The 24,873-nt window shown below is 47.2% G+C and overlaps 2 non-coding genes across 2 annotated transcripts; both read right to left on the reverse strand.

Annotated features, from left to right (window-relative positions):
• Positions 1-21,044: 21,044 nt before the first annotated feature.
• Trnak-cuu (transfer RNA lysine (anticodon CUU)) lies at positions 21,045-21,117 on the reverse strand. Its single transcript has one exon. It is a non-coding gene; the product is annotated as a tRNA-Lys (tRNA).
• A 1,228-nt stretch (positions 21,118-22,345) lies between these two features.
• Trnak-cuu (transfer RNA lysine (anticodon CUU)) lies at positions 22,346-22,420 on the reverse strand. Its single transcript has one exon. It is a non-coding gene; the product is annotated as a tRNA-Lys (tRNA).
• Between the last annotated feature and the right edge of the window lie 2,453 nt (positions 22,421-24,873).

The following is a 24,873-nucleotide window of genomic DNA, read 5'->3' on the forward strand; positions in this document are numbered from 1 at the left end:
CCACGACTCTAGGATTAAGAGTCTGACGCTCTACCGACTGAGCTAGCCGGCTACCTCGGTGAATACCTGCCGGATAGCACGTCACACAGTACTCGTTTGGTTTGGGTGGTCCCATACCGAATCTCTCCATGCTGCCTAATGTTTTCCTAACGTCACACTCGTCACGTACTTCACTTTTATGTCATAATAATTTCTGAGAGGTAAAGAAATTGCATGACAGCATGCAGAGCTAGTGGCGTCAAAATTAACACACATACTTTATGTGACTCAAAAGCCGAACGAGTTACTTTCCGTCGTTGTTTTAGATGTGCAAGTGCCAGTCAAAACTCGCGGTGTCGGCACTCTGCTGACCATTTCGCTAGTTAACACCGGTCTTGTTGTGTGTGTTTCAAGCTCAAGAGCATTTCCAAGCAAAAATGGTCAACAGCAACATTCAGACCGTTTCGTACTGCTCAATTGCTACATTAAAACGGTATGTTTCTTTTTCAGAACTGGAAAAAAACGAGCGTGACAACATTCGAACCTGTAATCATCAGATCCGAAGTCCGACGCCTTATCCATTAGGCCACATGGTCACTGACGACCAAGTATGTCATGTATACGACTCATCTCGAAACGCTCACACCCCTGAGGATTTGTGTTTTCGTTCTACACAGCCGCTGCCCCTTGCTCTTTCCCACCCATTCGTTACATTCAACCTCTTTCGAGACCGACCAAATATAGACTGAGAAACAAGACCACACACTTTGTGCATTCGGAATCGAAGGCAGGGCGTCCCTCGCCGCATTTGCTACGATGGCCATTTGCTACTTCTGCAGAAGCGGCGGCGGCGACGACGACGACGACGACGACGACGACCGCGAGAGGCTCTGAGATATGTGAGAAATACATCTATAAAATGTAATTCAGACTGCCTCGTCCCACTTTATGCTGTACCGCTTTGGCAAATGCTTTATCTGCGCCATTCGCCTTAATCACATCTGAGAGTAATTCTTAAAAATAACGCCTGTCGCTAATTGTTCGTCATCACAGATACTGTTTGCTATACGGCCACGACGCGCAACTGATTTCCAAAATTCATCTTTCTCCTGTGAGGATAGAACTTACGACCCCTGGTTTATTAGACCAGTGCTCTACCACTTTTTTTTTTTTTAGACCAGTGCTCTACCACTTTTTTTTTACGCCTGATCCACTGTTTTTTCATTTTTTTTTTCGCTGTTTTTTCGTTTATGTTTATTATGTCCTTTTTAGGTTTTTCTTTATTCATATTTTTTTAACACTGTTTTTTCGTTTCTCCTTTGTAATGACCCAGGGCAGGTAGGTGGAGGCGCGTTGGGCAGGGGTCGTATCCCGAGGCCTGGCCATGACGTCTCCTCCTCCCTGCACTGAAGCACATTGTCACCAATACGTTGTAATTGTCTTTGGTTCGGAGTCTTATGATACTTATATGTGAACACGGGACTTATGAAGTGTTGTCTATCGAAACAGTTATTTTGCCTTCCTGCCAAGATTGTACCTAAGAACTAGCGAGAATGTCTTCCCTGTCATGAAGTTAGCTCAGTATGCCCCTATACCGGTTCCATTACTGATTCAGGCGCAGGAGCGATCAATAGAAATTGAAACTTAACCAACTCCCTGCTTTTCGAATACAATAGTAAGCATATTCGCAAAGTCCCTCTTAAGGTGTGGGAAAGACTTTTGCGTCCAGTACTCATGAAGCATGTAACCAGTAAACGAAATGAAATCGGTAATACCATGATCATCAACCACTGCAAAAATATAACGGCCAAGAAGCCACATAACGGTGTTGTTCTTGGTCCGGGGATAAAAAACCGTGTCCGGCCAGCAGAGAATATCAGTCTTAAATGCCGATTCGGAGCTCCTGGTGAGTAAAGCCAATTGTCGGCGCAGCCAGTGCCACATGCGATGACGGTCAGCGCAGGTAAATCGGTGTTGGAGTGTATCAACACAACCACACGTTTGACAAAGCGGAGAGACACATAAACCTATACGATGAAGGCGTTCGTTCGTAGGAATCAGCTGATTAACTACCTTATACCATAGGGAGGCAACAGTTGCTGAATGAACGGGTAAGCTAATATTCGTCCATATGTTACGCCAATTAAAACTGGGATAATGCAAAACAATCGGGTTGGAAGAAGAAGACCGTCGCCATTTGTCAAGCAGGGTTAGCGTAGTAATAACAGGACGACGTTGTAAGTGGAGATCTAGGTAACTAATCTCAATGTAGAAGTCCCGAACATGCCGTAGCTTCGCATTTAGAGGCCCAACGTTAATGGGCGGTGACAAGCTCGCAGGACGAACGACATGGAATAATCGCGAAGTAACAGTCGGGGACTCAGATAATAAAAGATGGAGGGTTCGCTTAACATAAAGGGCAGCAGCCTTGACACGGACGTCGGTGAACGACAAGCCGCCCTCAAGACGCGGCTTCGTAAGAACATCACAACGTAATTTAAAAATATGCCCCCGCCAAATATATCTGTTAATAAGCTGGACCATTTTTGCACCCTGCATTCGGGGAAGCAGAAACAGCTGAGCAACGTAATATACTTTACATAAAACATAAGTGTCTAATACGCGCTTTTTTTGCAGTAGCGGTATCGAACGCCATGAGTGTTCTAATAAAACACCTCGCAGCTTGGAAATGGCCACTTGCCAATTTTTTGCAGCCATCCGAAGAGGACAACGTTCAAGATAGATACCTAAATGTGTATGGTGTTCAACAGCTGTAACCCACGGAACAACCACACGTTCAAAGCCCCGCAAATTCAGGAGCTTGCTTTTACGGGGATTGATACGAGAACCTGAGGCCGCAGAAAATTTATCGAGTTCCATTTTCAACTGCGGCACTTCTGCGGTGGAACGAAGCAAAACATCCAAATCATCAGCATAAGCTGTTGCCGTCTGGGTAACCCCAGAGATCGTAAGACCACGAAGTGTCGAGTTGAGACGTGTAAGGACTGGTTGAAGGGAGAGAGCATAAAGGGTCATGGATAAAGGACTACCTTGCGGGAAGCCACGTTGAATATCAATGACCTTTGTCAGCTGGCCATTAATGTCAATCTTAGCAGAAATGCCAGTCGTCATATTCTTAAGTACCAGCAGCGCCTTTTCATTAAAACCGAGCCGGCGCAGCAGAAGCTCTAAAAACGAATGGGACACACGATCAAAGGCCTTACTAAAATCAACAAATAAAAGCGCACAGGGAATATTGGTGACAGCGACAATCGACACGACATCACGATACCCCGCCAGAGACGTCAATATAGAGCGCCCTGGAAAGCAGCTTTGACACGGAGGTATCACAGGTGTAAGCAAGAGGGATAGACGTGCATTAACAGCCCTAGCGGCCGTCTTATAGTCAAAATTTAATAGGGTTAAAGGACGAAAGTCACTAGCTGTCTTCAAACCAGCAGATTTAGGTATCAGGACAACCGTACCTCTCTTGAAATCGGCTGGAATTGTGCCACCATTCAAGATTTCATTCACAATATCCGTAAAAACAGGCCCTACAATAGGCCAAAAGCGAACAAAAAACTCCTTAGGTAGGCCATCAGGACCAGGAGATTTGTGAGATGCTGAACAAGCAATGAAAGCTGAAATTTCGTCTGCAGTAAAAGGAGCTAAAAATTTCGCATTATGGTCCTCTGTTAAAATTGATGGGATAGCAGTTAAAATCTCGTCAACATCATTCGGATCAGAATCAGCCGCAGTATATAACGTCTCATAGTAGCAGGTAAGTTCATGGCTTATTTGATTCTGTAAGGTAAGCCGGCGACCATCAGCTGCCATAAGGCCGTCAATCAATACACGTCGACGGTTCTTGCGGTGACGAAACAGATGGTACATAGAAGTCATTTCATGTGCTAACGTGGACGGTGGTTTAGATTTAATCTTCAATCCTTCCATCTGAAGCCGCTTAATACTAAGTAGCTTGGCCTTAATTTTCCGAATCTCAGAAAGGTGGGCACATGTCATTCTAGAAGTATCATAAAGTTCGCGAAGCACCGAATAGTAATATTCAGAAGTCAGTTTCAGATCTCGCGCTCTATTATAACTGTAGGACATTAAAGTGCGACGTAGTTTTGGCTTCACACAGTGGATCCACCAATGAAGCTTAGACGGATAGTATCGCAGAGAACGTAAACAAAAGTCCCACGCCGTCTGTATTAGAGGTTCGATGTCAGGGTCATCGAGCAAGGAGACATTTAATTTCCACAGCGGCCTATAAAGTTTAAGAGGTTGACGCTCCAAATTAATTATAAGAGCAAGGGCACAATGATCCGTAAAACTGGCTGGAATAACGTCTACATCTAAAACAGAAACACTAAGGGGATCAGAAATATACAATCGGTCAAGTCGACTACTTGAGGTGGCAGTAAAAAATGTAAATTTAACTAAAGTGGGGTGTTTAACCTCCCACGCATCGCGTAGTCGTAATTGACGTACAAGAGAATGTAGCTCGAAACAATAATTAAAATGAGGGGATTGGTCTTTAGCTTGTAACACACAATTAAAATCGCCCCCCAATATCAAGGTCGCAGGATTTTTTCGTAAAAGGTAAATCAGATCCTCTTTATAAAAACGAGACCTTTCCTGCCGCTTGCTAGAACCAGAGGGGGCGTAAATGTTAACCAAGGTCGTGTCAAATAACCGACAACCAATGCCCCGTCCCGAGTCTAAAAGCTCAATTTCGGTAACGGGGATACCGTCACGAATTAGGAAAGCAGTACCTGCAGAAAACTCAGGTGCAAAATTTATAATAGTGCGAAAACCAGGAACAAACAGGTGTGCAACGGAGACTTCCTGCAGGAAAACAATATCAGCTGCAGAGTCATAAATAAACTGCTGCAGAGACGCTAACTTCAGAGCAGATTGAATGCCATTTATATTTAAGGTAATAAACGTGTACGCCTGCAACATCAACCAAAAAATGGGAAATGAACCCAAATTACACCACACTAGAAGCAACTACATCCATATCATCAACATCAGACATGGCAGAGGGTGATTGTCCAGAATCAACGGAATCAGAGTCGTCCTTCGCATGCTTATGTTTCTTCCGCACCGCGTGGAGATTGGGGGGCACTTTCACCCGACGACGTATCTGATGCACACCAGATTCAAGAGCAGGCGGAGTGGGGGGTTCGAGATCAGGCACGTCAACCAAAGCGTCCGAAGGATTAGCAGTACGAGAGGAGTCAGAAGGAGGAGCCATCAAGGGGAAAACTGCTTCAGGAACATCGGCACCGGTTTCAGAATGTGTAGGTATTGGAAGTGTAGGAGGTGGTAAGATAGGTTTGGAGTCTGCTGATGCGGAGCGCGCAGTTCTAGGAGCGGTTTTCCGACAAACAGCCGTCTCCACCGAAGTGTCGTCAACATGTTGTGATGCCTGAGGCGGTGGGGATGTCAACAACACCTCGACCGAATGTTGTGGCTCTTGCGCCGACGGCATGGCAGCAAGTTTGACGTCATCAGGCAAAGCAGGAGAGACAGCGGGAACAGATTCCGAAACAGGCATGGGAGATTCTGGAATTCTCTCATCAGATTCGCAAACCGGCAGCGAAACAGCAGCTTCGTCATCAGTGCTACCGGTATCACTAGCACGACGGCGTTTGTTGTTGGAAACAGACGGAATCGGTATAGGAGCAGCCGATACGTGTGGGCGAGTGGGTAGCGGAGGAAAACCTGCATCAGGGGAGGGTGACACCTGTTGTGAAGAAGCTACTGCAGGAGGCAGATAGGAAACAGTGGAGGAAGCTGCTGGCACAAGATCGGCAACCGTTAAATTGCGGCGCTGTGCTAGGCCATTTTTAAGCACAAATACCCGCTTAGGGCAATTAGCTCGAACATGACCATGTTCATTACATAGGAAACATGTACCAAGCTGCCCCTCATAAGTAAGATGTACACGATAACCACATACAATCAGATGGGACGGTATATTAGACTTAATATGCATTTCAACTGATCTGACACCATTATAACATTGCAGCTTATGTTGTGCAGACCAACGTTCATTTCGAATTGACCGAACAGTACCATAACCAAGCAAAGCTTCCTTAAGATAGCTGTTGTCAACTTCAGGGGGTAAATTATAAACCCCGAACTGTGGTATACGTAATTTCAGCATTTGAGACAGTAACACTGCTAACAGAACCATCCCTATGACGGAACGACACATGCTCACCATGTTTAAGTAATATCTTATCCAGCAAAACCGGGTTCAACAATTTCACAAAAAAGCAGTATAATTCTGTATCAAAATACGCCGTATGTACCTGGTCCGATGTAATGCCAATCGTGTCCACAATCCATTCGTGAATTTCCAACGATGACGGTTGGACATTCCTGGTAGCCTTGTTAATTTGAAAACTGAGAGTACACTTCCGCGGAAACAACCGGGAAGCCATAACACTTAATTAATGCGGCAAAAGCAGCAATACAACACAAGACACAAAACAAAACCTAAGGCAAAGAAACAACGAAAAACAGAAGACAAAGAAACGTCACACACAGAAGGTAAATATTCACAACACGAGGGTAACGGCGGATCGAATACACAGCACGTCCGATCGCTGTCGCGTCTCAAGCGGAACTGCATCCATTAGGCCACACGGTCACTGACGACCAAGTGCAACTTGTATATGACTCATCTCATAACGCTCACACCCCTGATGATTTGTGTTTTCGTTCTACACAGCCGCTGCCCCTTGCTCTTTCCCACCAATTCGTTACATTCAACCTCTTACGTGACCGACCAAATATAGACTGGGAAGCAAGACCACACACTTTGTGCATACGGAATCGAAGGCAGGGCGGCCCTCGCCGCATTTGCTACGATGGCCATTTGCTACTTCTGCAAAAGCGGCGGCGACGACGTCGACGACGAGAGGCTCCGACATTTGTGAGAAATACATCTATAAAATGTAATTCAGACTGCCTCGTCCCACTTTATGTTGCACCGCTTTGGCAAAGGCTTTATCTGCGCCATTCGCCTTAATCACATCTGAGAGTAATTCTTAAAAAAAACGCCTGTCGCTAATTGTTCGTCATCACAGATACTGTTTGGTATACGGCCACGACGCGCAACTGATCTCCAAAATTCATCTTTCTCCTGTGAGGATGGAACTTCCGATGCCTGGTTTATTAGAGCAGTGCTCTACCACTGAGCTAAAGAGGCGCGGCCTAGCGGTACTCTTGGGTACTTCGTCCTTACGATCGTCTGCATCATCAGACTTCAGCTGACAACACTTCATATTACCGGCTAATATTTGCAGCTATGGCGACCCATTACTGCTTGGCTACACATCTGACACGTAACCGATGTGCTCTCCAAACTACAACACTTGCATTTCAGAACATGTCTTCCACACGTGTCTACAAAATCACCTTCACCTTCAAATACAGTTTCCTTGCGACTGACAGAGACATAGGCAAAGTTTAAAGTTGCTATTTCCATTACATCTCGTTAATCAGAAAAACGGTAATTTACATCTGCAGCGGAACAAAACTCCGTTCCGCCCAGCGAGTGGCTCGAACCCACGACCCAGGTTTTAAGAGTCTGACGCTTTTCCGACTGAGCTAGCCGGCTTCCTCGGTGTATGCATGGCGGGTAGCACGTCACACTGTACTCGTTTGGGTTGGGTGGTCCCATACAGAATCTCTCCATGCTCCCTAATGTTTTCCTAACGTCAGACTCGTCACGTACTTCACTTTTATGTCATAATCATTTCTCAGAGGTAAAGAAATTGCATGACAACATGCAAAGCGACGACGACGACGACGACAGGCTCTGAGATATGTGAGAAATACATCTATAAAATGTAATTCAGACTCCTGGTCCGACCTTATGCTGTACCGCTTTCGCAAATGCTTTATCTGCGCCATTCGCCTTAATCACATCTGAGAGTAATTCTTAATAAAACGCCTGTCGCTAATTGTTCGTCATAACAGATACTGTTTGCTATACGGCCACGAAGCACAACTGATTTCCAAAATACGTCTTCCTCCTGTGAGGATGCAAGTTACGACCCCTGGTTTACTACACCAGTGCTCTAACACTAAGCTAAAGAGGCGCTGCCTAGTGGTACTCTTGCATACTTCGGCCTTACGGTCGTGTGCATCATCAGACTTCAGCTGACAACACTTCATATTACCGGCTAATATTTGCAGCTATGGCGACCCATTACTGCTTGGCTACACATCTGCCACGTAACCGCATTGCTCTCCAAACAACAACACTTGCATTTCAGAACATGTCTTTCATACATGTCTACAAAATCACGTTTCTCCTTCAAATACAGTTTCCTTGCGACTGACAGAGACGTAGGCAAAGTTTAAAGTTGCTATTTCCATTACATCTCGTTAATCAGAAAAACGGTAATTTACATCTGCAGCGGAACAAAATTCCGTTCCGCCCAGCGTGGGACTCGAACCCACGACCCTGGGATTAAGAGTTTCAAGCCCTACGACTTTTTTTATGTTTTTTATTTAATTGGGGTTCGAACCCACGCTCCCGTTCGGGAACCAGTGCTTAAATCTGGCGCCTTAGACCAATTTTTTTTGTGCTCTACCAAACTTGTTTTTTTTTTACATTTAGCTATACACAGCTGTACGAAATAATTCGAAATTAATTAGCTGAAGGCGAATTCCTCCACATCAGCTGTAATAGGTATAAATCTACTAACTAATAATGACATATGGAAGTTTGTACCAGACCTATCCTCAAACTCGGACTTCCCGCTTATAGCAAATCGTTGCTTTAACGAGTCTTTCTTTTTTTGTTGAGAATGCATAAAAAAAACAAGGCAGCCATGCGCAAAATGTTGCCAATAAAGTGAACTAAAAGGGGCCATCTTGCTCGCCGCGGTCACATTGCTAGGCGGGCGGCCCGGAACGGGTGGTCGTCATTACATTGGACATCACCAGCCACCAATCGTTGGAGCGCCCGGGGCCGCTGCACACAGTCAGAGACTGTTTCTGTTACCATAGGGGAATCGTGGAAAGATCACATCTACAAGTTAATGTCTTCTCACACCCGGCACACCCCAGCTGGGTGGTGGGTCCATGAATGACGAACCCAAATAGTTCGCAAAAAGGTTCCGGTAATCCTGTCTGTTCGTTAAGACCAGAAACTCGTCGATCATGTAGTACCATAAATCGAGGAGGTCTTTGTCTCCATCGCGGTATATGTAGTGTATCGTCATTCCTCGTACCCAATTAACCGCATTCATTCGGGTCATAGGGAAATAGACAGCGTCGGGATGAAACAGTTCTTGGGGTAAAATCGAAACGTAGGGGCGGCGGAGCAGGAAAGCCAGGATCTGGCGGATCAGTTTCCAGCACTCACGCGCGGGGCCACAGTTCAGTCTATGTTCGTCCGTGTCTAACGTCGTGCAACGGGGGCACACAGGGTCGTCAATTAGGTGAATGGCATGCAGCCGTTGTCGGGTTGGAAGTTTCTCGTTAACGACCACATACCACGTCGACCGCACGAAAGTAGACAGGAACGGCGCGTGGATGGCTCGCCATACCCGTGGCCAGTCGACCGTAGGGTGGCACCGTACAATGTCGTTATCCGGAGTCCAGTGCTGGAGAGCACTATAATAAGTCTTCGCTGTCGGATTCCGTGTCTCCGATATAACCCGCAACACATAGCTATGCTCTACGAAAAACGTTCTAATATGTGACAGCGAGGGCGATAAATGTCCAACTGGTACCGGTGGGTACAGCGTACGTGGGGCCACTTGTTCAATCAGTAGGCCGGGGAGACTGGCTGTTGGTGAAAGCCAGAGTCGCCTCATGGAACGGAGATACAGTGCCAGCGCTCTGTGCTTGACGTGAGTGAGTCCAACACCGCCTTTGTCGAAGGGTAAAGTAAGCGTAACAAAACGGATCTTGAAAATAGCACCATCGTTCACCACGTGTCCAAACACTGCCTGTATCCTGGAAGCCATCGTGTCCGTTATCGGCAATACATGGGCGTAATGGTTAAGGTGAGAAGCCATGTACACATTGACGTATTGGGCGCGTTGCAAAATGTTCAATGATCTGAATTTATTGAGACGAGCCTCTAAACGGAGTCGTCGTAAGACCATACGATACGTAAAGGCCGCCGTGCGTTGTATTTGTCGATGGAGTGATATCCCTAAACACTTGAGCATCGGGACCTTTGTCAGAGATACGGCCAGACCTGCAGGCATTCCGCGTCCTACCTCCATGAAGCGTGATTTCCGAAGGCTGAGCACACTGCCTGCCACCGCCCCATACTGGTGGAGCCAGGAAAACGCCGTGTGTAGTTCGTCACCAGACCGTGCTAAGAACATCACATCGTCGGCGTATGCACCACATCGAAAGGTTACGGAACGGAGGGTAAGTCCTTCTAAGCGTCGCCGTAGTCCGTGAAGAGCTGGTTCGAGGGCAACGGCGAAGAGCATGGCAGAAAGAGGACAACCCTGCCGGACGGACCTGTTGACACGGACGGGGGCGGACCGACAGCCGTTGATCATAATCCTCGTGACGGCTCCATGGATCAATCGAAGCACAACAGACGTCGTCAGACGCGGGACACCGATGTGTTCCATAACAGCACACAGGAAACCATGGTTAACGCGGTCGAAAGCATGGTCGAAGTCCAGCGCAACAAGAGCGCCTTGGAGGCGGCAAGTTTGCATGAGCGCCACCACGTCTCTATAGGTGCTTAAAGTCGTAAACACATTAGTGTCGCCCTCGATGCAGGTTGGAACAGTGTGAATGGCCGCCATTACCGTAGGTTTGAGCCTCTCACGGAGCATGCGTGTCAACAGCTTATAGTGAGTGTCTAGCATTGTCAACGGGCGAAAATCAAGAGGGTGACGGCCTCCGCCGGGTTTGGGCACAGGGATCAAGAGACCCTCAGTAAAGTCAGATGGTACCTGAAAATCGGCGTCCAGGAGTTCACTGTACATCCTGATCCACATTGGGCCCATGAGATCAAAGAACCGCTTGTAAAATTCAAGGGGGAGGCCGTCAGGGCCAGGCGTTTTGTTGGGAGAGCCACGCAACAGAGCCTCTCGCAGTTCTTCTAAAGTCACCGCCGACAAGAGCGTAGCATCATCTTGTAGGTTCCGAGAGACTGGTAGGTCAGATAGGACTTCCCTGACCCCTACATTCATGTGGGACTCCCTCTCGTAAAGAAGTTTATATGACTGTGTGAACGCTCGGACGATATCCATTTGTGCGTCAACGCGTCGCCCATCCTCCGTCTCAACCTCGGTAATGAGCTGCCTCTTGCGTCTTCTGCGTTCTTGAATAATATGGTGGAGGGAAGGTCGTTCACCACGAACATCATCAGTCGTCCTCGCTCACACCCGCACACCCGCAAGACGTACGGCGTTGATACGAAGCAATTGTGCCTTGACGCGTTGTACTGCTGATTGTCGCTCTGGCGACGGCGGTTGTACAGCCAGTTCGCGGAGCGCAGTATAGTAAAAAGCAGTAGTCGCAGTATACCAGCGCGATCGGTCGCGTCCATAGCTGACTAATGTTCGGCACAGTGCCGGTTTTGCACACCGTAACCACCATTGAAGTACAGAACGGTAGGCGGGTAAACGCCGGTGGCAATTGCTCCATGTGGACTCGACTGCGCGTCTGCAATTTATCTCATCAAGAAGGGCCACATTGAGGCGCCACGGACCCCTACTACGGCGGACGCGCTGGCGGGGAAGGGTGAGAGTACACACATATGCGAGGTGATCCGTGAACGCTGCCGGCCACATCTCAGCGTCGACAACGGCCGATCGTAGGCCGCGGGTGACGTAGACTCGATCCAAACGGCTCGCGGAGTGACTAGTAAAGTAGGTGTGTGCTCGACGGTCGCCGTGTTGGATGATCCAGGTGTCCAACAAGGCCAAGTCCTGTACAAGTGCCTGGAGTGCCGGGCAGGTGGTATAGTGTGGCTCCTGGTCGGATGGGCGGAGCACACAATTAAAATCGCCGCCTACTACGAAGTGGTCGGTATTGACCTGGAAGAGCGGGGCTGTATCTTCGGCGAAAAAGGTGCGCCGTTCTCTCCTTTTGCCGGTGCCTGAAGGAGCATATAAGTTCACCAGACGTACTGTACCAATCGTGAGTGCGACCCCCCGGGCCGACGGTAAATAGGAGACATCAGTGGCCATTATCCCTTCCCGCAGTAGAATCGCCGTACCTCCGCCGCCCACATCTGCAGGCATAGTGCAGGCGTCATATCCGTAGGCATCGAGACAGAGTCCTGATCGGACTTCTTGAAGGAAAACAACGTCCAGATCCGCAGCGCGTAACGTATCCTTCAGCATACGGGTCTTGACATCAGATGTAATGCCATTAACGTTGATCGTGGCGAGGCGGTATGCCTGGTCCATCAAGTCTCGGGAGGTGACCATGGTATGACAGGAGGGCAGTAGTCGCGACGTGGAGCGCCGGTCTTGCGAAGTGCTAGGCAGCGACAAGAGGTGCTCATGCCGCCCTAGGCGTCTGTCGCCGGCCGCGTAGACGCTGTCATCGGCTACGGTGCATCGTCGTGGTCCTGAAACGCATCCTGCAACTCCATCTCCTGCGCCCAGTCGCCCAGGGACGTTGACACCACTGGATCTCGAGAGGCAGACGGAGGCAAGGGTGCATCCCCGGTGTCGGAGCTGAGGTGATCTCCCGCATCCCCATGTGGTCCAGACCCAGCGGTAGTGGGAGAAGACGTCGAACCGTGTGAGACGGTAGGGTCGCCTGTGTCGGCGCGGTGGAGCGGTTGAGGCACCTCGTCATCCAGCGGTGTCGCCTCGGGCTGTTCTACGTCGTCGGTTGTCTTGCGCCGCTTCTTATGACGCTTGGGTGATTTCTGCTTACGCTGCCGCGCCTCTGTTTCCGACGTAGGGCAAGGGGAGGACGCTGCATCCTGTGCCTCAACTTCCATCGCACCGTAGGCGAGCCGTTGTGACGGTGCGCTGGGGTCCGACGAAAGGACATCAGTAGCATCAGCACTGAAAGACGCTTGGGGCTCCGTGGAAGCTACTGCAGGGTCCTCCAAAGCTCGCACCAATACAATGGGGTCGTCATATACAGCTGGCGTCTCCCGTCTCGCCGCCGCAACATACATAATCGGCAGAGAGGTCGGTGTCGACGGACGAATCTTGTCGGTCGAGGGTGTCTGCACGAAACGGCGTTGCAGGCATTCGGTACGCATGTGTCCCGTCTGGCCACAACCGGAGCAGGTTCTCGGCTGACCGTCGTAAATAATTATTGCCCTGCAACCAGCGATCGTGAGATACGAAGGAATATGGCGATGCAGATCAATACGGACTTGTCGCACCCCGTTAAGGACAGGGTAGGTGTCGAAGGTCTTCCATTTTTCGGCCGTGTGGCCGAGAACTGTTCCATAGGGTCGAAGAGCAAGGGTGACCAAATCCGCTGGAACTTCAAAAGGGAGCTCAAACACGCGCACATTTTGGATTCCCAATCCAGCACGTTCAAGCGTCACCACACCCACGTTTCCGTCTGAGTGGCAGAACCGATAACCTGCCGTCGAGCGTCTGAGAAGTTTGTCACATGCTTCGTCGTCAGTGCACTTAAGATATACGACGCTGGAGACAATAGATAAGTGGATACCGATCAGTTCGTTAGGATCAACATGTACCACATCGCGTAAAAAACCCTCTACTTCGTGGGCCTTGGGTCTAGAGTACGTAGTGTCGAACTGCAGCTTGATCGTGGCTTTCCGATACGAAAGAGCCATCGTGTGTCAGGAACGTGACGGCAATACGTAACACTAGCGCGCCGGCGCGGTAAACAACAACACACCCGGAAAACGCGACACGGAGCGGCCGGGACGTACCGCACCGCTCCACAGCCAAAGGCCGACTGACCGACTGAGGTAGCCGGCTGCCTCGGTGAATACCTGCCGGGTAGCACGTCACACAGTACTCGTTTGGGTTGGGTGGTCCCATACAGAATCTCTCCATGCTGATTAATGTTTTCCTAGCGTCACTCTCGTCACGTACTTCACTTTTATTTCATAATCATTTCTGAGAGGTAAAGGAATTGCATGACAACATGCAGAGCTAGTGGCGTCAAAATGAAAACACATACTTGATGTGACTCAAAAGCCGAACGAGTTACTTTCCGACGTTGTTTTAGATGTGCAAGTGCCAGTCAAAACTCGCGGTGACGGCACGCTGCTGATCATTTCGCTAGTTAACACCGGTCTTGTTGTGTGTGTTTCAAGCTCAAGAGCATCTGCAAGCAAATAATGGTCAACAGCGACATTCAGACGGTTTCGTACTGCCCAATTGCTACATTAAAACGGTATGTTTCTTTTTCAGAACTGGAAAAACACGAGCGTGACAGCATTCGAACCTGTAATCTTCAGATCCGAAGTCCGACGCCTTATCAATTTTTTTTATTTACTTTTTACACCTTAACCAACTTTTTTTTAGATAACAACGACCCCTGGTTTACTAGACCAGTGCTCTACCACTTTTTTTAAAATTTTTTTTTAAACGGGCACTTCCGGTACCGGGAATCGAACCCGGGCCTCCTGGGTGAGAGCCAGGTATCGTAGCCACTTTTTTTAATTTTTTGTTTCTGATCCATTTTTTTCTTCTGTTTTGTAAAATGCGGTAAACAATCAGGGAGAGGCAAAGTGGGCAGTGGTCGTGCAATCCGAGGCCTGGCCACAATGTCTCCCACCGTAACTGTCACCATGTCACCCTACCTCTTCTGCGAAATAAAGAAAAAACTGCGGCTTGACTCCGCCGCCGGTAACAGAAAAACAGAAAATAATCCGAAGACGAAATGGTGCTTCCAAACGCAGTGTAAATTAATTATGTCCATTTCATATTTATGCAGGAGAATAGGGAAATCCGTGCATTTTGCACCACATGATTGCATCTCGCTCCTCAATCAATGTTAATAATTGATGAACAAAATAAATTAAAATTCTTCTACCGTTGTTCTCTCTATCGTATCTTCTGTTATAATAAAATAAAAAAAACTAGGAAACACAGTTTCGTGGAAGGCATCCGCCAATGAGACGTAACGCGCTACATCAAACGAACTGTTATTTTCTGAATCCGACGAATTATCAAGATGACACACTCGTAAAGTCGTCCCCGCACTAACGTCTTTTGTCTTCACTCTGGGTGGCCGATAGGAGAGTGGAATTCACCATGTCGAAAAGGGGCTGTAAGCACTCCATCCTATATTGGCTGTGAAATGATTGTTTGGCTTAAAAAGTTTGCAAAATTAGCTTTATAGCTGTTAGTCTTCTGCAGTCGGTGGTGCTGTATCATTAAATACAGAAGAAAGTCTTCTTTACTCATTTCGTTCACATTGAAAAGATAGTAAACTGTGTGGCCTTTAAGCCAGTTTACTGAATTTCGTTTGGTCTGCGGGTAAGGCACCACCTCCGGAGTGAGGAAGTCGGCTGGCGTTATGGTGGCAGGGCATGTTCTAGTGATGTTTGCCAACAACTGTCTTATGACCGTCCAAACATCTCGCGCTGTTTCGCAGACAATTCTGTGTTCCTCGCTATCTTGTACCCGGCATATGTTGCATAAGGGTGAATCGGCCAGATGAATGGAATGGAGCCTGGCATTGGTTGCTGTTTTACGGTTCACCGTTAGATACCAAGACGCTCGCACGTGAGACGGTAAATGTCGTGAATGAATATTATCCCAAATGACCCGCCAATTCTGAGCTGGATATTTCTCTTCGATGTTATTCCGGGATGTGGACTCGATCAAAGTCTTATACAATTGCTTCACCACCGTTATTTCCTTCTCCGGAATTCTTTGTCGAGCATAACTATATTCCAAAAGGAAGTATTTTAAATAGTAAAGGTCGTGTGGAATATGATGTACATCAATCGGGGGGTTGAGGTCCGCTGGTGATATTTCGTTGAGCAGGTGAGCAGTGAGACAATGTGGAGATTTTGTCCACACCTTATACATACTGCTTAGATAGAGCGCCTGTGCCTTCTTATGAAGATCAGTGAGGTTTAATCCGCCCTTCCGAGTAGGGAGCGTCAACGTAACAAATTTAACTTTGAAGATATTGCCTCTGGTCACGAAATGGCCAAGAGCGGACAGCAATCTATTCGCAATGCCACTGGGAAGAGGCAACACTTTGGCTACATAGTTGATCTTCGAGACGATATAGGTGTTGACCAGTTCAGCTTTTTGGAGAGCATTCAGTTGCCTCATACTATGCTGTTGTACACATGCCCTGACCTTGTGAAGTAAATCTCTATAATTTACAGCAATGGTATTCTGTATCTTCCGGCGAAACTCAAGTCCTAAGCACTGTATACTGGTAAGTTCCCGTAATCGGGCATGGTTGGGGAAATGTATTCCCCGTCCGACATTCATGATTCCAGATTTTTGCCAGTTCACCCTTCGCCCCTGATGCCGCCGCATAACGTTGAAGTATTTCAAGTGAGGACCTCACTTCTTGCGCGTTCACGACAAGAAAGCCGACATCATCTGCGTACGCACGGCACACAATCTTCTGTCTATTGATTTCCAATCCCTGCAAACGTTCAGTTAGCGTAGCAAGCAGAGGTTCTATGGCGATGGCAAAGAGAGCCATCGACATCGGACAGCCTTGCCTCACCGAACACGCGATATCAATCGCACCACTGAGGCGACCATTAATTTGGATTCGTGAAGTACTATTACGGATCATATTGTCGATTACTTGCGTGAACTGGTGCGGAAATCCCAATTCTCGCATGACGTGGAAAAGGAATCGGTGGCTCACTCTGTCGAATGCTTTTTCAAAGTCTATCATTAAGAGGGCGCATTTTAATTTGCAGGCCTCCGCTACGGCTATCACATCTCTGTAATCCGTGAGCGTGTGGTAAATAGATCTATTTCCACCAACATTCGTTTGATACTGTCCTGTGATTGTGGACATGACATTTTTGAGCCGTTGGCTGAGGACACGGGCGAATAGTTTATAATCACTATTTAACAACGTGAGAGGTCTCAAGTTTGTTGGGTTGTCACTGCACGGGGTCTTGGGCAGTAAAACAACAATTCCCTGCCGAAATTCCTGCGGAATAACGTTACATGTGTTCATGAGTTCGTTACATATTGCAAGTAGCTTCGATTTCATCTGCGGCCAGAAGGTTTGATATACTTCTGCAGGTAGGCCGTCCGAACCTGGAGATTTATTTTTCGGACTCCGTAGGATAATGTCTGTTAATTCATCTTCTGTCACCTCTGTAATAAGCTGATTTGCCTCTGTGGGGCCGAGTCTCCGTGATAAATTTGTCGTAAAATCCGCAAACACGGTATCATCTGTTATTTTATTGGACATCAGGTCTCGATAGTACTCTTCAATCGCACTCAAGATTGCACTTCGCTTAGTAACTATGGCACCGGTGCTGGTTCGGATCTGTGTAAGGATTTTCCGACGGCCTCGTCGACTTTCACGTAACATGTGATACATGGCAGCCTCTTCTTCTTGCACCGTCCTAGGAACTCGCGACCGAACTTGAAAACCTTCCAACTGTTTACGTTGCAGCGTTAAAATTTTTGCCTGAATTCTTTTGATCTGTGCAAAAATGCGGATATCGGTCGCGTCAAATTTATGTATCTCCCGAAGACACTGAAAATAAAATTCCATCGTCCGTTTGTGCCACTGATTTTTCTGACGGGAGTAAATCATTAAAGTTTTCCTAATTTGAGGTTTGGCGCATTGGAGCCACCACTCTATCGCGGAGTTGTAGGAATTGAATTTACGTTCACATACCGTCCAGGTGGACAGGAAGGCTCCTCGACATGCAGTATCTTGCAAATGTGCAATGTTTAACTTCCATAACCCTCGACTCCGGTAGGTTTCCTGTTGTTTCATGTTGACGGTACAGATATAGGCAGCATGGTCGGAAAATACAGTAGGCCATATTTCGGTCTGTAGCAGGTATTGCTTTAAATTACACGATATGTAAATTCTATCTAACCTACTTGCCGAATGACTGGTAAAATGTGTAAAACCCACTGCCATTCCGTGCGTGGACGTCCAGGTGTCAGTTAAGCGGAGTTCTTGAATGATCTGTTCTAATTCAACACACCGATTGAAGTGCGGAGTTTGATCTATTTGACTAAGCACACAATTGAAATCTCCGCCAAAAATGACATCATTGTAGTTGGTCCCGAAGAGGGGAAGGATCTCGTGGCAGAAAAATTCTGCACGGCGTTGCCTATTACTGGACCCAGAAGGTGCGTAAATATTAATCAGTCTGATGTTATTGACAGTTACTGCTATCCCTCTGCCGGTCACAAGTTTTGCCTCACAATTGGCAATGATCCCTTCTTTTAAGAGTAATGCTGTTCCAAGTTCGAAACCGTTGCCAGGGTTTATGAAGGCGTTATACCCGGCTATGTGGTCTAACTCGATATCACTCACTTCCTGAAGCACCCTGTATGTCAGATGCGTATAACAAGTCTTGTAAGTTTTTCAGATTCAAATCGCTACGTATCTTATTGATATTGAGAGTCATGATCTTGTAGGCCTGCAAGGTGGTCATTGATGTTCCGTACGAAAGGAGTAGACGTTAGGATACGTCAGCTAGCTGTCAATTGGAGGAGCTGACAGTTTCGGTCGTTTGAGTATCCATGGCAACGTGGACTTTGCTTCCATCAACTACTGAGAGAGGGGGCAAGGAGCGAGTCGCGGGTGTTGACTCCTCCTGCATCTCTACAACATCTCTATTCGTTTCACAATCGTCTGCCCAATTAGGAGAGGAAAGGGTGCCTACTGGTTCAGGAAACGGTGGATTCGTATCCGGTGGCTCAGTGTTCTGAATCGGCATCTCATCTTGTCTGCTGTCGGACGTCGCGGGCGGCTCCGACACGGTGTTGTCAGATCGTGGTGCGTTACGTGAGCGCGAAGTCGAGGCGACCGCGTCAGCTGGTCCTTCTTTTAAATTCTGGCCGATTAATTTTGCCTTTCCCCGCAAGCTCGGTGCTGTATCTTCCGCACCTTGATGAGCCATCCTCCGTTTTTTATATTTCTTCGGAGATCTATTACCGCGTATTACTGCGTCAGAGTTCGGCATCGTTTCAGTCACTTGTTCGGACATGGTAGCAGGAGCCAGGGACACCTCCGTTAACTCAGCACCCTGTATGGGTTATTCTACCACCATATCACTGGTCCTGTTAGTGTCATGGGTTTCAGAAACAGCCATCCCGGACGTGACTGGAGTGTCCAGTGATGCTACATTAACTGCGAGACTGGGTCCGGCAGGTGGATCACGAATCGGTTGTATTGCCGGCTCACCACGAGCAACCGACACGTACGATGCCGGTAATGTTGACATTGCGGGAGGGCGAACACTCTCTCCGGTTGGAAGTTGAACAACACGACGCTGTAAACATTCCGCACGCACATGTCCCGTCGAGTTACATCTAGCACATGTCCTAGGTTGGCCATCATACATTACGACTGCACGGTACCCACAAACCGTGACGTACGACGGAATATGTCGTTGCAAGTCTACTTTAAGCTGCCTGACGCCATTCAACACCGGATATTTATGAGCCGGAGACCAACGTTCAGCAAAGTTACTCAAAACTTTGCCATATGGCGATATCGCAACATTTATCTGATCGGATGGTACCTCAAAGGGTAGTTCAAAAATGCGAATTGTTCGAAGTCCAAGCCCTGCGTGGGAAACAGTAACTACACCCACATTGCCATCACTATGCTTAAACTTCAAACCGGAACTGAAGGAGTCAACTATTTTGTCACAAAAATCGGCATCTCTCATTTTGATATAAACTATGCTAGACAAAATCGACAAATGTATACCAACAATCTGATCGATTCCAATTTTCATCACGTCTTCGATGAAATCCTCGATTTCGAAAGAGGTTGGTCGAGCAAATGAATTATCGAAAGTTAACTTCAAAGTATCTATCCTCATAGCTTGTGTCATCACTGATTCATAAACATCATTCCTCACACGCAAGAATAACCGCTGCTAGCGAGCGAATTACCCCGCAGAAGTAAACAAGCCAGCCACAGCACTGAGCACAGACAACCGCACGCAACGGCCGCTGCAGGCAGCCTGTGTCCATTATGCCACATGGTCACTGACGACCAACTATAACTTGTATACGACTCATCTCGAAACGCTCACACACCTTAGGAATTGTGTTTTCGTTCTACACAACGGTGCCCCTTGCTCTTTCCCACCCATTCGTTACATTCAACCTCTTACGAGACCGACCAAATATAGACTGGGAAACAAGACCACACACTTTGTGCATTCGGAATCGAAGGCAGGGCGTCCCTCGCCGCATTTGCTACGATGGCCATTTGCTACTTCTGCAGAAGCGGCGGCGACGACGACGACGACGACGACGACGACGACCGCGAGAGGCTCTGAGATATGTGAGAAATACATCTACAAAATGTAATTCAGATTGCCTCGTCCCACCTTATGCTGTACCGCTTTGGCAAATGCTTTATCTCCGGCATTCGCCTTAATCACATCTGAGAGTAATTCTTAACAAAACGCCTGTTGCTAATTGTTAGTCATCACAGATACTGTTTGCTATACGGCCACGACGCGAAACTGATTTCCAAAATTCGTATTTCTCCTCTTAGGATGGAACTTACGACCCCTGGTTTACTAGACCAGTGCTCTACCACTGAGCTAAAGAGGCGCGGCCTAGCGGTACTTTTACGTACTTCGGCCTTACGGTCGTCTACATCATCAGACTTCAGCTGACAACACTTCATATTACCGGCTAATATTTGCAGCTATGGCGACCCATTACTGCTTGGCTACACATCTGACACGTAACCGATGTGCTCTCCAAACAACAACACTTGCATTTCAGAACATGTCTTTCAAACATGTCTACAAAATCACGTTTCTCCTTCCAATACAGTTTCCTTGCGACTGACAGAGACGTAGGCAAAGTTTAAAATTGCTATTTCCATTACATCACGTTAATAAAAAAAACGGTAATTTACATCTGCAGCGGAACAAAACTCCGTTACGCCCAGCGTGGGACTCGAACCCACGAACCTGGGATTAAGAGTCTCAAGCTCTACCGACTGAGCTAGCCGGCTGCCTCGGTGAATTCCTGCCGGGTAGCACGTCACACAGTACTCGTTTGGGTTGGGTGGTCCCATACAGAATCTCTCCATGCTGCCTAATGTTTTCCTAACGTCACTCTCGTCACGTACTTCACTTTTATTTCATAATCATTTCTGAGAGGTAAAGGAATTGCATCACAACATGCAGAGCTAGTGGCGTCAAAATTAAAACACATACTTGATGTGACTCAAAAGCCGAATGAGTTACTTTCCGACGTTGTTTTAGATGTGCAAGTGCCAGTCAAAACTCGCGGTGACGGCACTCTGCTGATCATTTCGCTAGTTAACACCGGTCTTGCTGTGTGTGTTTCAAGCTCAAGAGCATCTCCAAGCAAATAATTGTCAACAGCAACATTCAGACGCTTTCGTACTGCTCAATTGCTACATTAAAACGGTATGTTTCTTTTTCAGAACTGGAAAAAACTAACGTGACAGCATTCGAACCTGTAATATTCAGATCCGAAGTCCGACGCCTGATCCATTAGGCCACAAGGTCACTGACGACCAACTATAACTTGTATACGACTGATCTGGAAACGCTCACACACCTTAGGAATTTTGTTTTCGTTCTACACAGACGCTGCCCCTTGCTCTTTCCCACCCATTCGTTACATTCAAACTCTTACGAGACCGACCAAATATAGACTGGGAAACAAGACCACACACTTTGTGCATTCGGAATCGAAGGCAGGGCGTCCCTCGCCGCATTTGCTACGATGGCCATTTGCTACTTCTGCAGAAGCGGCGGCGACGACGACGACGACGACCGCGAGAGGCTCTGAGATATGTGAGAAATACATCTATAAAATGTAATTACAACCCCTGGTTTACTAGACCAGCGCTCTACCACTGAGCTAAAGAGGCGCGGCCTAGAGGTATTCTTGCGTACTTCGGCCTTACGATCGTCTGCATCATCAGACTTCAGCTGACAACACTTCATATTACCGGCTAATATTTGCAGCTATGGCGACCCATTACTGCTTGGCTACACATCTGACACGTAACCGATGTGCTCTCCAAACAACATCACTTGCATTTCAGAACAGGTCTTTCACACATGTCTACAAAATCACCTTCACCTTCAAATACAGTTTCCTTGCGAGTGACGGAGACGTAGGCAAAGTTTAAAGTTGCTATTTCCATTACATCACGTTAACCAGAAAAACGGTAATTTACATCTGCAGCGGAACGAAATCCGTTCCGCCCAGCGTGGGGCTCGAACCCACGACCCTAGGATTAAGAGTCTCATGCTCCACCGACTGAGCTAGCTGGCGGCCTCGGTGAATACCTGCCGGGTAGCACGTCACACAGTACTCGTTTAAGTTGGGTGGTCCCATACAGAATCTCTCCATGCTGCCTAATGTTTTCCTAACGTCACACTCGTCACGTACTTCACTTTTATTTCATAATCATTTCTGAGAGGTAAAGGAATTGCATCACAACATGCAGAGCTAGTGGCGTCAAAATTAAAACACATACTTGATGTGACTCAAAAGCCGAACGAGTTACTTTCCGACGTTGTTTTACATGTGCAAGTGCCAGTCAAAACTCACGGTGACGGCACTCTGCCGACAACTTCGTTAGTTAACTCCGGTCTTGTTGTGTGTGTTTCAAGCTCAAGAGCATCTCCAAGCAAAAAAATTGGTCAACAGCAACATTCAGACGGTTTCGTACTGCTTAATTGCTACATTAAAACGTTATGTTTCTTTTTAAGAACTGGAAAAACACGAGCGTGACAGCATTCGGACCTGTAATCTTCAGTTCCGAAGTCCGACGCCTGATCCATTAGGCCACACGGACACTGCCGACCAACTATGAATTGTATAGGATTCATCTCGAAACGCTCACACCCCTGAGGATTTGTGATTTCGTTCAGCACAACCGCTGCCCCATGCTCTTTCCACCCATTCGTTACATACAACCTTTTGCGTGACCGACCAAATATAGACTGTGCGAAACAAGACCACACACTTTGTGCATTCGGAATCGAAGGTGTGGCGTCCCTCGCCTCATTTGCTACGATGGCCATTTGCTACTTCTGCAGAAGCGGCGGCGACGACGACGACGACGACGACGACGACGTCCTCGAGAGGCTCTGAGATATGTGAGAAATACATCTATAAAATGTAATTCAGACTGCCTCGTCCCACCTTATGCTGTACCGCTTTGGCAAATGCTTTATCTGCGCAATTCGCCTTAATCACATCTGAGAGTAATTCTTAATAAAACGCCTGTCGCTAATTGTTCGTCATCACAGATACTGTTTGCTATACGGCCACGACGCGAAACTGATTTCCAAAATTCGTCTTTCACCTCTGAGGATGGAACTTACGACCCCTGGTTTACTAGACAGTGCTCTACCACTGAGCTAAAGATGCGCGGCCTAGCGGTACTGTTGCGTACTTCGGCCTTATGGTCGTCTACATCATCAGACTTCAGCTGACAACACTTCATATTACCGGCTAATATTTGCAGCTATGGCGACCCATTACTGCTTGGCTACACATCTGACACGTAAACGATGTGCTCTCCAAACAACAACACTTGCATTTCAGATCATGTCTTTCACACATGTCTACAAAATCACCTTCACCAAAAATACAGTTCCCTTGCGACTGACAGAGACGTAGGCAAAGTTTAATGTTGCTATTTCCATTACATCACGTTAACCAGAAAAACGGTAATTTACATCTGCAGCGGAACAAAATTCCGTTCCGGCCAGCGTGGGGCTCGAACCACAAGCCGGGGATTAAGAGTCTCACGCTCTACCGACTTTTTTTTTGTTTGTTTGTTTTTTATTTATTTTTATTATTATTTCTTCTTATTTTATACAAAACTACTCTTCTTACTGTGTTTATTACAGGAAATAGAATCTAGTAACAAAAATTGAAAGTTTGTGCCTCTACACAACTGGTGCAGACTGAATCAATGAATTAAAATTTGTAATTACCAGTGGCAGGATTCGAAACCAGGTCAACTGCTTACTAGTCAGATGAGCTGTCGGTTTTTTTTCCCAACTTTTCTTAGTTATTTATTTATTTATTTATTTACTTATTTTTTGGGCAGTTCGCAAACACGAAATGATTTGCATCCTCTGCAAAAACAAAAAGAAAAGAAAATCATTGTACAACAAATCACAAAATGTAAAGGAACAGGGACACAGGGATGTTGTTTTTATTTATTATATTTATTTATTTTCCACAATCACCCTGTTAAAAGGAACATGTAGATCATGTAGATCATTTCATGGTATAGTATGTGCATTACATATGGAGCGTTGAGAGAAGCGTAAGGTTCATTATCAGCTGTCAAATGTGCATACCGACTGCACCCGGCGCATCCCAACTGCGTGGGGGGTCGAGGAAGACTGCCTGAAGATAGTTTGCAAAGGTTTTCCGATAGTGTGACCATCTATGAACCTCATAGTGGGCTTGCTGTAAGAAATACCAAAAGTCGAGTCGCGACTTGGCAGCATCCCCATAGAAGTACGCGATCGTCCAACCTTTGACCCAGATGATCGACTGTGATTTAGTAGTCACTCTCCGGATGTAAGAAGGAAGCAGGTGTAATATGTTGCGGGGTCACACGGAGGTAGCAAGCCACCATCTGTCGTCCTAGGAGCCATACGTCCTTCACCGCGATACAAGTTAAGCGGTGATGGTCGTCATCCACTTGGCGACATTTCGGGCACAGTGGAGTGTCCACTAGTCCAATTGCATGGAGTCGTTG

The sequence above is a fragment of the Schistocerca gregaria genome, unplaced genomic scaffold (assembly GCF_023897955.1).
Source record: "Schistocerca gregaria isolate iqSchGreg1 unplaced genomic scaffold, iqSchGreg1.2 ptg000077l, whole genome shotgun sequence".
NCBI classification, from domain to species: domain Eukaryota; kingdom Metazoa; phylum Arthropoda; class Insecta; order Orthoptera; family Acrididae; genus Schistocerca; species Schistocerca gregaria.